General features: G+C 43.0%; 1 protein-coding gene and 1 non-coding gene across 14 annotated transcripts in view; both read left to right on the forward strand.

Annotated features, from left to right (window-relative positions):
- The window catches only part of ARID1B (AT-rich interaction domain 1B), a 449,892-nt gene that overhangs the window by 28,479 nt on the left and 409,080 nt on the right, over nt 1–12,333 (forward strand). The window lies entirely within an intron of this gene.
- On the forward strand, nt 8,479–8,551 carry TRNAK-CUU. Its single transcript has one exon. It is a non-coding gene; the product is annotated as a tRNA-Lys (tRNA).

The raw sequence follows: 12,333 nt of genomic DNA on the forward strand, positions 1-12,333 counted from the left end.
ACTTCAGAATTCTCATTTCTTTTTAGGTATATTACTAAATAGATATCCTTGTCAGAGGGAGGCCATAACTTTGTAATTAAAATCTCTGAGAAAAATGGAACCTTCATCGTGTCTTTTGGCAGTCTGTCATGTGGTGGTCTTGTGAGTGTGGACTCTAGCCAAAATTGACCTTGAACCAGAATGGCCCTGGTGCTGAAGTCAATCATTGTAGTTCTCTTATAGTCCCCATGGTGCAGATTTTCTTAGAGTCATTACCTTTTTCCCTTTCATTCTCTTTTATACTTGTGTTTCTTTTTCAGTTCAGCCGAAAATTAAAAAAAAAAACCCAACTGCTTTAGGTACATGAAGTCTTCATAAACAACTTTTTCTAATCTCTGCAAATATGGAAATTGACAATAAAAACATCTGTTTTGTTTGTAAGAAGGCATTATTGGGGCGCCTGGGTGGTGCAGTCGGTTAAGCGTCCGACTTCAGCCAGGTCACGATCTCGCGGTCTGTGAGTTCGAGCCCCGCGTCGGGCTCTGGGCTGATGGCTCAGAGCCTGGAGCCTGTTTCCGATTCTGTGTCTCCCTCTCTCTCTGCCCCTCCCCCGTTGATGCTCTGTCTCTTTCTGTCCCCAAAAAAAAAAATAAAAATAAACGTTGGAAAAAAAAATTAAAAAAAAAAAAGGCATTATTCATTAGTTGGACAAATTCTTTATTTGCTGATCTGGTTTTAAAATATAAATGATTGTCCTGCCCTCTTTTGCTCCTGTTTTTGTTTGATGAAAGGAAAGAAACTTAAAAAAAAAACCCACACATTTAGAGACACAGAAATCTTTGATTAAAAACAGTTAAGTCGGTGCCTGGGTGGCTCAGTCGGTTAAGCCTCTGACTTCGACTCAGGTGATGATCTCGTGGTGAGTGAGTTGGAGCGCCCCCCACCCCCCCATTAGGCTCTGCATGGTCAGTGCTTGGGATTCTCTCTCTCTCTCTCTCTCTCTCTCTCTCTGCCCCTCCCCTGCTTGAGTGCTCTCTCCCTCTCTCTCTCTCTCTCTCTCTCTCTCAAAATAACTAAACTTCAAAAAAATGTTTTGAAAAAAAAGGGGTTAAGGATTTTTGTTTCATCGACTTTGGGGAGAAATCTCTCAGAGTTGTCCATAGGAGTTTTGTTTCATCTGTGTGACTCTAAAATTAATCAGAGTCACATGGCTGAGCAAATCTCTGAAATACTACTTTCTGGAGATTTTTATTGATTGTGTCTGATTTATTCAAGTGATATGCTGTTACTCTATTAAAAGTAAAACACCAGTAACCTAATCTAGTAAAGCGTTACCTGTCTTATTTTTGGCCTCCTTTACACCTCTTATTCTGCGTATCAAGTTTGCCCCTTGAAGGCTCAGTGTGTTTTGGCTGTGGACTGAACAGTGTCATGCCACGCGTGACCTCCTGATGTGAAGAAATGAGCACATGAGACCCACTGTGAGCCTCTGGTCTCTCTTTGCTTTATGTGCTTCGCGAAGGACGTGGTTGTTTTACACCCAGGGTGTTATGGTGGGGTATTGGCATTTTAGCGATCCAGAAAACAACTGTGTAAATTTGGCTGCCTCTCTTTTTCAAAAGAAACGTTATAGTTTTAATTTTGAAATCTAGATGAAACGTAATCCCTGGAGTGCCCTTGCACTGTTGCAGTATCATCTTTTCATACGCTACCTGATTTAGTTGGAAACAAATTAGTAACTACGCATGCTTAAAGGAAGCAATTTAATAAACAGGATTTTAGAGAAACCTAATCAGAATTGTAAAATGATACTAGCGAATCAATTGCATTATACAGAATTACTAGGTTAGATGTAGCCTCTAGATAAGTGTGAACAAATCTGAGGCTTCTGCGCCACCATTGCGAAGAGCATTTCCAGATTTGCTTTTCTCACTAAAAAAAAATGGGGAAGGAAACTCCCTTCTCCCTGAAGTTCACTGGCTCATTCACCAGTGATTAGAAAACAGCCCTTTCCCAGCGCTTGGGCCGAAGCCAACCGGAGGAGGAGAGCTGGCTGCAGCTGGGGACATGGTCTCTCAACTGAGGTTCGGCTCGCTGGGCAAGGCCAGCTGTTTGGCGACGGGCGTGTGGTCGGGTGGCATGAAAAAGGCGACGAGACACAGCCCCACACTTGGGGGCTTAAGTGGTCTTCTGGGAGCCCCGTGTGGCCGGCAGCTGAGGAATGGGACTCAGGAGCGCGCCGAGGACCCCGCGTGACCCTGGCCCCATCTCCCAGGCCTCTGGCTGCCCTTCACGTGTGAGGCAGAGGCCCTGGGAAGCCAACAGCTTTCATTGTAAATCACTTTTATCCCACGTGAGCGTACATGCGCTGTTAAACAGTGGCCATGAGTTTTAGTCACTGATTTCACTTCACAATTTTGTACACGTTTTCTTATATTGGTACCATTACTAGTAACTCCTTTCCTTTTTTTTGAGCCCAACTTTAGGTTGGCCTTACAAGCTGACGTTTACTGCCGTATTTATTCGGGGCACATGTATTGTGCGGAAGATGCTTGCCTGCTAGCAAGCAGCATACCGTCTTACGGGGAGGGAATCGAGGCCTAGGGAAGTCGAGAAGTCGCCTCATTTCAGGTCCTCTGGCTGGCGGACTACAGTTGGGACTCCTACTCCTGTGTGTGCGATGACGCGAAGGGTGTTTTCTTTGATCTGTGTGCACTATCTTGCCATTTAACTTGGCCTGTGCCTTTGAGGAGACAAACAGAAAATTGCTACCAGACTGCCTAAATAATATAATAAGAGTTTTCTTCAAAGGTCTCCGAGGCCACAGAAGAGACGGGTTTTATTCTGCCTGGGCTTTTCAAGACCAACTTGACAGGGAAGGTGATCCTTGAAGGATTAGGGGCGCCTAGGTGGCTCAGTTGGTTAAGCATCCGACTTTGGCTCGGGTCATGATTTCACAGTTTGGGAGTTCGAGCCCCGCATCGGGCTCTGTGCTGATGGCTCAGAGCCTGGAGCCTGCTTCGGATTCTGTGTCTCCCCCTCTTTCTGCCCCTCCCCCACTCGTGCTCTGTGTCTCTCTCTCTTAAAAATAAACAAACAGTTTTTTAAAAACAATGAAGGGTAAGTAGGACTTTGGTCAGAGGTGGGAAAAACGAGAGCTCCCAGTAACTTCTGGGACCGTACGTTGTAAGGTTTCCTGTCAGGGAAGATAGCAGAGCACCAACACCAGTGTTTTTGAGCCGTAGCGGCTCCTGTGGGCGTGAGGAGGAGCCATGTGGGAAGTATTTTTCCTAAGCTGTGAAATAGTTTTTGTTTGTTTGCTTTTGCTGCATAACAACTTGAGTGGCTTATAAACCACACACATTATCTCAAGAGTTTCTGTGGGTCAGGAGTCCACGCATGACTTGCTGGATGCTTTCTGTTCAGGGCATCAGGAGGCTGTGACTAAGGAATCGGCAGGCTGCATTCTCAGCTGGAGGCTTGACCGGGGAAGGTGCCCTCAGACTGTTGGCAGAATTCACTTCCGTGTGGCTATAGCTTCATAGCGGCTTGCTTCTTCAGTGCCACCAACAGAGAGAGAGAGTCTCTGCTGTTGGGAGTCTCTAACTTCTAGAGAGGCTGGACTCAAGAGCCCACATAATTATGTCAGGCCCATCTGGGATATTCTGTTTTCATGAACTCAAAGTCAACTGACTCAGAATCTCAATTACATTTGTAAAATCCCCTCACCTTCACTATGTTTTCTGGGTCGGGTGCAAGTCACTGTTCTTGCCCAGACGCGTGAGGGGATTGCACAAAGGTGTGGACACCAGGAGGCTGGACTCCAGGGAGCCCTCTTAGAACTCAGGTTGCATGTTATAAATCAGTAAAAATAAAAGTGGTGCATCTTAGTCTGCTCAGGATGTTGTAATAAAATACTGTAGACTGGGGTGGCTTTAACAACAGAAACGTATTTCTTGCAATTCGGGAGTTCTGACAGGGTTCCAGCAAGGTAGGTTTCATTCTGAGGTCTCTTCCCTTGGCTTGCACACCTTGCTGTGTGCTCACATGACCTCTTCTTGTGTGTGTGTTGGCGGGGGTGGGGGGGGTGGGGGGGGAAGAATGTGAATGCCCTGGTTACTCATCTTATTATAAGGACATCAGTCTTGTGAGATGAGGGCCCTTACCCTATGACCTCATTTAACCTTTATTACCCGCGTATGGGTCCTGTCTCCAAATACACTCATGCTGGGGATTAGGGCTTCAACATACAGATTTTGGGGGGACACAGTTCAGGTTTACAGTTTGTTCATATCACCGGTTATTTATTTACTTTTAATTTTTTTAAGGTTATTTATTTTCAGAGAGACAGAGATAGTATGAGCAGGGGAGGAGCAGAGAGAGAGGGAGAAAGTGAGAACACCAAGAAGGCTCCTTACTGCCAGCACAGAGCCTGATGTGGGGCTTGAACTCATGAACCGTGAGATCATGACCTGAGCCGAAATCAAAAATCGGACTCTTAACCGACTGAGCCACCCAGGCACCCTCCATATCATGGGTTATTATTATTCTTTTAATGTATGTTTATTTTTGAGAGAGAGAGAGAGGGAGAGAGAGAGAATGAGTGTGGGAGGGGCATACAGAGAAGGAGACACAGAATCTGAAGCAGGCTCCAGGCAGGCACTGAGCTGCCAGCACAGAGCCCAACATGGGGCTCGAATTCATGAACCGCGAGATCACGACCTGAGCCGAGGTCGGTCGCTTAACTGACTGAGCCACCCAGGCACCCCCATATCATGGGTTATTAATTGGAGTGGCTTGGAGCAGGGCCTAATGGCTGTTAGAGACTTCTCCAAAGAGCACCAACCAGACTTGGGGAAATCCTGATTCCATTCTGTTGTAGTGTGACTTTGGGCAGGTTCCCTAAACCTAGGAGATGATTTCCTTCAACTAAAAATAGTGGTGTGTAATATTAAGTACTTTGCAGCATTTTTGTTAGAATTCGTCTCATGCCATTTGTAAAGCACCTAGCATAGGGCTTGGCTCGCAGTAGGCACTCATTAAATGGTGGCTGTTATTATATTTGTGTCTTGATATTTCTGTATATCTTCTTCATCTCTTAGTTTACCCCTTAAATGACATAAATTCCTCATTAATCCTTGCGTTTCTTGCAGCTAGAAGTTATTACCCACCCTTAGCTGAGCACTCACGGGACTTTATTTTCTCTGTCCTGTGGTGTTTACAAGCTTATTTATACCTTGTATTATTTACATACATCTCTTATTTTCTCTGTTATAGTGTACATTCCTTAAAATCAAGGGCCATCTTATACATTTAGTATCTTTCATGGTGCTTTGCACCTTGATATTTGTTCAGTTTATTATTAAAAATATTTTTAAAAATTAAAAAATTTTTTTAGACGTTTATTTTTTAGAGAGAGAGAGAGAGAGACAGAGACAGAGACAGAGACAGAGACAGAACACAAGCAGGGAAGGGGCAGAGAGAGAGAGGGAGACACAGAATCCAAAGCAGGCTCCAGGCTCTGAGCTGTCAGCACTGAGCTTGATATGGTGGCTCGAACCCAGAAACCACGAGATAATGACCTGAGCCGAAGTCAGACGCTTAACCGACTGAGCCACCCAAACGTCCTTGAATCTTTGTTTCTTAACCTTTTCTAATTCATCCCTCCTTTTGATAAACATAAATTTTTTCATACCTCTTCCCCAGCTTTCAGATATATTATCCCAAAAGACTAAGTCCCCTACTTCCTCACCTCCCTTGAGATGACAGAAGCTAGATTTTGTCTTTAAAACCTCAACAATTGATATTATTTTATCAAGCTGTTTTTAACATGGTATGTTGTAAAAATGATACTTCCTTCCCCCTTTTCCCCAAATAGAAAATTATAACCCAGAATATACATTTTCAACTGCACCGTCATGCCTGCCCCCATTCCTGTTTCTATAGCATTCATCCATTTTCACCTCTTAGAATCCAGATGCTCTGAGCCGTTTCTGCCATAGCGTAGAATCCTGTCCTAGGTGGTGGTGATGCAGGCATTCAGTGTTCATGTAAAATCTTCACTCCCTTTGCACCTGGAGAAGAGATTTCTGTGCCTTTCTTTTTCGGTTCTTTTGTAACGAAAGGTGTTAAATTGATATGCATTTGAATTAGTGAACTCTGCTGAAACAATTGTGTGTGTAGCTTAAGAAGTGGTCTTAAGCATCTATTATGCTTTTATAAAGCCTTTTTCCACCCCCCAGAACTTAAAGCACTTTGCAGACATTACCTTATCAACACTTAGCACATCCCTGTGAGCCAAGTGAAAATTAGAGACCATTGCTCTTACTCTGCAGGGGAGTAAAATGTAGTTGAGAGGTCCAGGAGGGGGCTTGCCCTTGTAAGCCGCAGGTGTTTGGGCTGGGGAGACTTGGCCTTTCTGTTCTCTAACCGTGAATTTGTCATGTTAGCCTGCATCGTGGGAGCGGAGGAGTGGGTACAATGTCCCAGTTAGCTCTCTTTACCAAGCCAGCAAACAAACACCTTTGGTCACAGGATAACAGAGCAAATTTATGAAGTGATCTTTCTTTTTAAAGGAAATTTGTGGCTGAACCTATGAATCAAAATTCAGCGTACTGAAAAGAAGGTGAATTACGTCTGGTCTCCCGAGGAGGCCTCTTTTAAATTCAAAGTGACCCCTTTAAAGAGGCCTTACTTGGAATTGGGTTGCATTGCACGGGGATTGTTTTAAATGAGCCCCCTCTGTACTATGAAAGTGATTTTGCACATTTGAAAGTATCTGAAAACAACTTGGCTTTGTGCAGTCTACCTTGCCTTTTTGGTATGTTGAGATGGTGGAAATGCAACTGGAGGCTGGGAGGAGGCAAGATTTTAGGGGCTTTTGCAGAATTGGGTGTCCTTTCTGAAAAGGCAAATTCATGGTAAAGAGAAATTGAATCTTTGGCTGGCTTGATGCTTTTGCAGGTTAGTTTGAAAATACGATATTGGTAATGTGATCTTACGTTTAATGATATTCAATAACTTTAAAAAAGTTCCCTCTTTCCTCCCCGTTCTGTACTCGTCTTACCCTTTTCTTTTCCATGAAAAGTAATTTTTAGTCTAATTTTTATTAATTGATTGTGGTGACCGATTTTTAGGTGAAGACCCATCAATTACCAATAGACTGGTAAATAGTGAGCGATAAACTATAAAAAGTGTGTGTATCTAACAGTAATAGACATCGATGTTTCGGGAAGCCTGAGTGAGTGTGCGCTTCTCTGTGATTTGGACTTCCTTAAAATGGATGGATATTTGTCGTAAGCTAAGATTTCTGGTCAAGCTTTTTATTTTTTTATTTTTGTTTTATTTTTTTTAATTTTTTTAAAGCTTTTTATTTTTATTTATTTTTTTATTAGAAAGTGTAGGAAAGGCAGAGTGTTTGTATACCAAGATACATATTTTGTAACACAGGTTAGAATTTACCTCTGGGTGCTTTTACATTCTAGTTGTTATTTTCCGGTATAAAAATCTTCTATGCCTCAAACCCTAGATTTGTACAGTAGTTAATTTAGCAGATAGGTATTGGTAGAGAGCGTAATTACCATGAGACACTTTCAGGTTTCTCCCAGGCTGAAGGGGGTAATGTGACTTCTTTGGTTTTCCTCCTTTATCCCTTTCTCCCCTCCCCCATTTTTAAAATAGCAGTGCTTTTCATAGTCAGAATTTCATGTTGTGACACCCTACTCAGAAGTTATGACAGCAGGGTAATGACAGCAACTGCCTCCAGAGAATCAATCAGGCAATTAATTTTGTAAATGAAATGCTGATTATACAAAGCTTCACATGAGAGGCCCAGTGATTAAAATCAATTTAACAAATTGTTTCAGGTGGGACTTGATTAATAATTTGCCATAAATGCTGAGGATGTATGACCAGCATACCTTGTTGTTACTCCTGCTATCCAGCTATATATAAAAATACCTTGTTGTCACTCTTACTACCCAGCTCTCTGTAAAAATCCACAGGTAAGCTAAGCACTTTGTCATCCTGTGACACGAATGGGGATAGAAGCCATATGCACACACACACACACACACACACACACACACTAACTTACATATTTACTCTTTGTGTGTTTGTCTACCTAGATAGACCTAGCTAACAATGAAAATGGAATGCATTATTGCCATTCTGGTTTATGTTTTTCTGTGTTCTACTTAAAAACCAAAAACTTGCCCAGACAGGTTTGGGTACGACCAAGTTTAACAGGTCTTTTTTTCTATGTAGGATGTTTTAGACTTTTATTATGCTAACATATATTCTGAATCTTAAAGAGTGGCATCTGCTTTATAGACATTTTCCATTCTTTTTTTTATAATAGTCATGAAACTTTATGCTCCTAACAACATAGCTTCAAAGTATATAAAGAAAAACTGATTTAAAAAAAAATAGGAAAAAATAGCAAACCCACAATCAAAGTAGATTTTATATACCTCTATCAGGAATGAACAGAATAGGGGCGCCTGGCTGGCTCAGTTGGTAGAGCGTGCGACTCTTGATCTCGGGGTTCTGAGTTTGAGCCCCAGGCTGGGCATAGAGACTACTTTGTCCCCACGAGGCTGCTGTGTCCCTGGAGGTGTAGGGTCCTGGGTCAGACCCATCTCTGATTCCCCATTCTTAATTACAGGAACAGCTATATAAACATAGTTTGGGAAATGGTGTTGTAAGAATATTAGAAATAGTAACATTCAAGGCTGGAAATAAAAAATGCCAATACGTGGGGCATTATAATCTGAATCCTGGAGAAGTCATACTTGGAATAGGAGACACAGCTGGATGTCCTTCTCACGTTCATACACTAAGCATTCGTTAAGTGCCTGTTAGAAGCCAGACTTGAGATCCAGTGTCATAGTGTTCATTATTTAGAGCTGACGCGTCTAGAAGGCGGTCCAGTATTATTTAGGAGAAGGTGGCCCAGGGAGGGAAGGGTTAAGGTGCACTTGAGTTTCTTTAGTTTTGATTTTTTATTAATGAAATAACAGGAACAGTGATTGTTCACTGTGTATGAGAAGGTGGGGGCTATGAGGAGAGTTAGGATGAGGAAGACCCCATCTCTGCCCCTAAGGTGCTTGCTGACGAGAGGCTTGCTGACGAGAGAGCATAGTTACAAGTGGTTGTGATAGCCGTTTAGTATCTGTTAAATGAGATAGTGGCAGCATATGGTGGGAGCCCTGAGAATGCAGAATACCTTATCTGGTAGTACTTTTTGGGGTTAGAAAGGGTTTCTAAAGTTTACAGCTGCCATAGACGTGTGGGGTGCAAGGGCATTCTAGAAAAGGGTGTGCCTTAGTGCATTGGCACAGAGGTGTGTAGAGGGGCTTCATTGTCGAATGAAGGTTCATTGAAGGTTCAGTGTAGGTTCGTTGTTGAAGACTTGGCAGATGGCAGGTGTGGCACCCTAAGGTGAGCCTTGATTCTTTGGGTGTTGAACTTCTGGGTTTTGAGTTCTTTAGACCTCTTTATAGCCCTTTCCCTGCCTTTTTGACTTGTAGAGCAGTTTATTGATAAGATTTCTAGTCAATGAATGAGGCAGAAAGGAGAAATATGTCTAACTGTCCACATTCCTTTTGATTCTCACCATCACAGTTGGAAGTTCTGGCAGGGAGGAGGGATGATTCTAGGATTACAGAATGCTAGAATGGAAGGGGCTGTAAGGGCTCATCTTGCAGTCCCTCACTTCACGTGAGGAGTTGTAAGGCTCACAGGGGTGGAATTGCCCAGGAGTAACAAGCTCTCACGCTTAATTGAGCAGTTAGTATGCGCCAGGCACTGTGTTTTGGGTCTGCTGTGTTCTTTCATACTTAAAAGCGTACTACGAGGTGGCTGTATTATGCTAACTTCTCAGAGGAGGAAGCTTAAGTGCAGAGAATTTGGACAATTTGCCTGAGATCACACAGTAAATGGGGACCTGCCATGCAGGCCAGGCAGCCTTAGTTCCAGACTCTGTATTTGACCCCACTCTGCTGTACCAAAGAAGGCCTGATGGCTGGAGAGCTAGAGAGTTAGGCTCCACCTAGCACAGCAAGCACTTCAACCGTTAATTAGGTGGCGGTCTCTGAACCCTCTCCTTCCTCCAACGGAAGCTTTGTCAACCACAGTTTGGGGATAGTTCACTTTTTGTATTTGTATTGAGATTTAAAAAACTGGCAATGTTTTCATTTGGATAGTTGCTTTCCTTATTTTAAACGAGACAATTTGATGGGGGGGGGGGGGTGGCCCTGCCCCGCCCCGCCCTGCCCTGCCCTAGGAGGCACTGCTAGAGGACCAGGTCTGTTTACATCCTTTGAGCGGGGAGCAGGGTCCCATGGGGAAGGTGGGGTCTTATGAAAGCACATTTTGAAAGTTACAGAAACAAATAAGGGAGGTTTTCTGGTTAAAGATGGTACATTTACATCTTTAAAGCTGGTTGGAGATCTTTTAAAAAGCATAGTAAGAAACCTGAGGAAGGACAAAAGCCTTTATTACATCTTGAAGGTTGAGGCTGCTAACTTGGAAATGTAATTTGTGGGGAAGGGTCTCTAGCAGAGCAGGATTTTAACCTGGAAGGTCTTTCTTTCTTTTTTCTTTTTAAATTGTGTGTGTGTGTGTGTGTGTGTGTGTGTGTGTGTGTGTGTAAGCTTCCTAGGATCATTTTTTTTTTTTAAACCTCCCTTTTTTAGGGGCGCCTGGGCGGCTCAGTTGGTTAAGCCTCCGACTTTAGCTCAGGTCATGATCCCACAGTCTGTGAGTTCGAGCCCTGCGTCGGGCTCTGTGCTGATAGCTCAGAGCCTGGAGCCTGCTTCGGATTCTGTGTGTCCCTCTCTCTCTCTGACCCTCCCCTGTTCATGCTCTGTCTCTCTCTGTCTCAAAAATAAATAAACATTAAAAAATTAAAAAAAAATAAAAACCTCCTTTTTTTAAAAAAAAAACATTATTATTATTTTTTTAGTAATCGCTGCACCCCACGTGGGCTTGAACGTAACTACCGCAAGATCAAGAGGTGAGTGCTTTTCCGACTGAGCCAGCCAGGCACCCCTTCCTAGGATTATTTTTTAACAAGTATTTAGAATATATAGTCAGGGGGCTCAGTTGGTTAAGCATTTGACTCTTGATCTCAGCTCAGGTTTTGATCTTGGGGTTGTGAGTTTGGCCCTGTGTTGCTCTCTGTGCTGGGCATGAAGCCTACTTAAAAAAAAGTTAAAATCTGTGTTTTGCCAGTTTTAGTACATTTAGGGAAAGTACTGCAGCCCCATACTCCTCCCCAGTTATATCTCACCACGTACCCTTTTATTCTGTGTGCACGCTTCTGGTGTTTTGACTCTTTTGGTTCTCTATGTTTCTTTTCCCCAACTTTCCTCCTCACAGGGCCCCCTCCCCAGTGGTGCCAGAGGCCCCGGTGACACTGTGTGGTCATTGAGGGCCCTACTTGTAGATAAAAGATACAGTGATTATTCTGGTTTTCGGTTTCTTTTTGCCCCCTTCTTTTAGCTTTATTCTGAAATAATTTCAAATTTACAGGACAGTCTCAAGAATAGTGCAGACAGGTCCCGGATACTTTTTACTTTGATACATCCGTTTTGAACATTTTGCTACATTTACTTTTACCCACCCACCGATCTACCTACAATGTATTTTCTCAGGAGCTTTTGAGAGTAGGTTGCATGTGTCTGCCCCTTTACTCCTTAATAGTGCCAGTGATTTTCCTGGAGTGCATTTCCTGGGAGGAGGTGGTTCTTTTACATACCCCAGGGCCGTTAGCACCTTTGGGATATTTAACTTGGGTGCAGTACTTGAACTACGGTCCCTATTCTGATTTTGTCTGCTGTCCAAATAGCATCTCTATAGCAATCTTCTTTCCTTCAGTGTGGGATCCTGCCTAGGAATTATTATATATTCATTTAATTGCCCTTTTTCAGTGTATACTAAACAAGGGTCATTTATACGTGGATTTTTTTTTTTTTTTTGATAAGTCCAGTACGGGACTGTAAATGTATTTTTTCCTTATGGTTTTTTTTTAAGTTTATTTATTTTGAGAGAGAGAGAGAGAGAGAGAGAGAAAGCATCAGCGTGAGTGGGGATGGGGCAGAAGGAGAGGGAAAGAAGGAATCCCAAGCAGGAGCTGGAAGCGGGGCCCGATCCCACAAACCATGAGATCATGACCTGAGCTGAAATCAAGGGTCGGATGCTCGACTGACTGACCCTTCCCCAGGTGCCCTTCTTTATGATTTTCTTCAAAACATTTTCTTTGGTTTACTTTATTGTAAGAATACAGCGTATATATGTAGAACATACAATACATATACGAATACATGTTAATAGACTAAGGTATTGGCAAGG

Source organism: Prionailurus bengalensis, chromosome B2 (genome assembly GCF_016509475.1).
Source record: "Prionailurus bengalensis isolate Pbe53 chromosome B2, Fcat_Pben_1.1_paternal_pri, whole genome shotgun sequence".
NCBI lineage: Eukaryota > Metazoa > Chordata > Mammalia > Carnivora > Felidae > Prionailurus > Prionailurus bengalensis.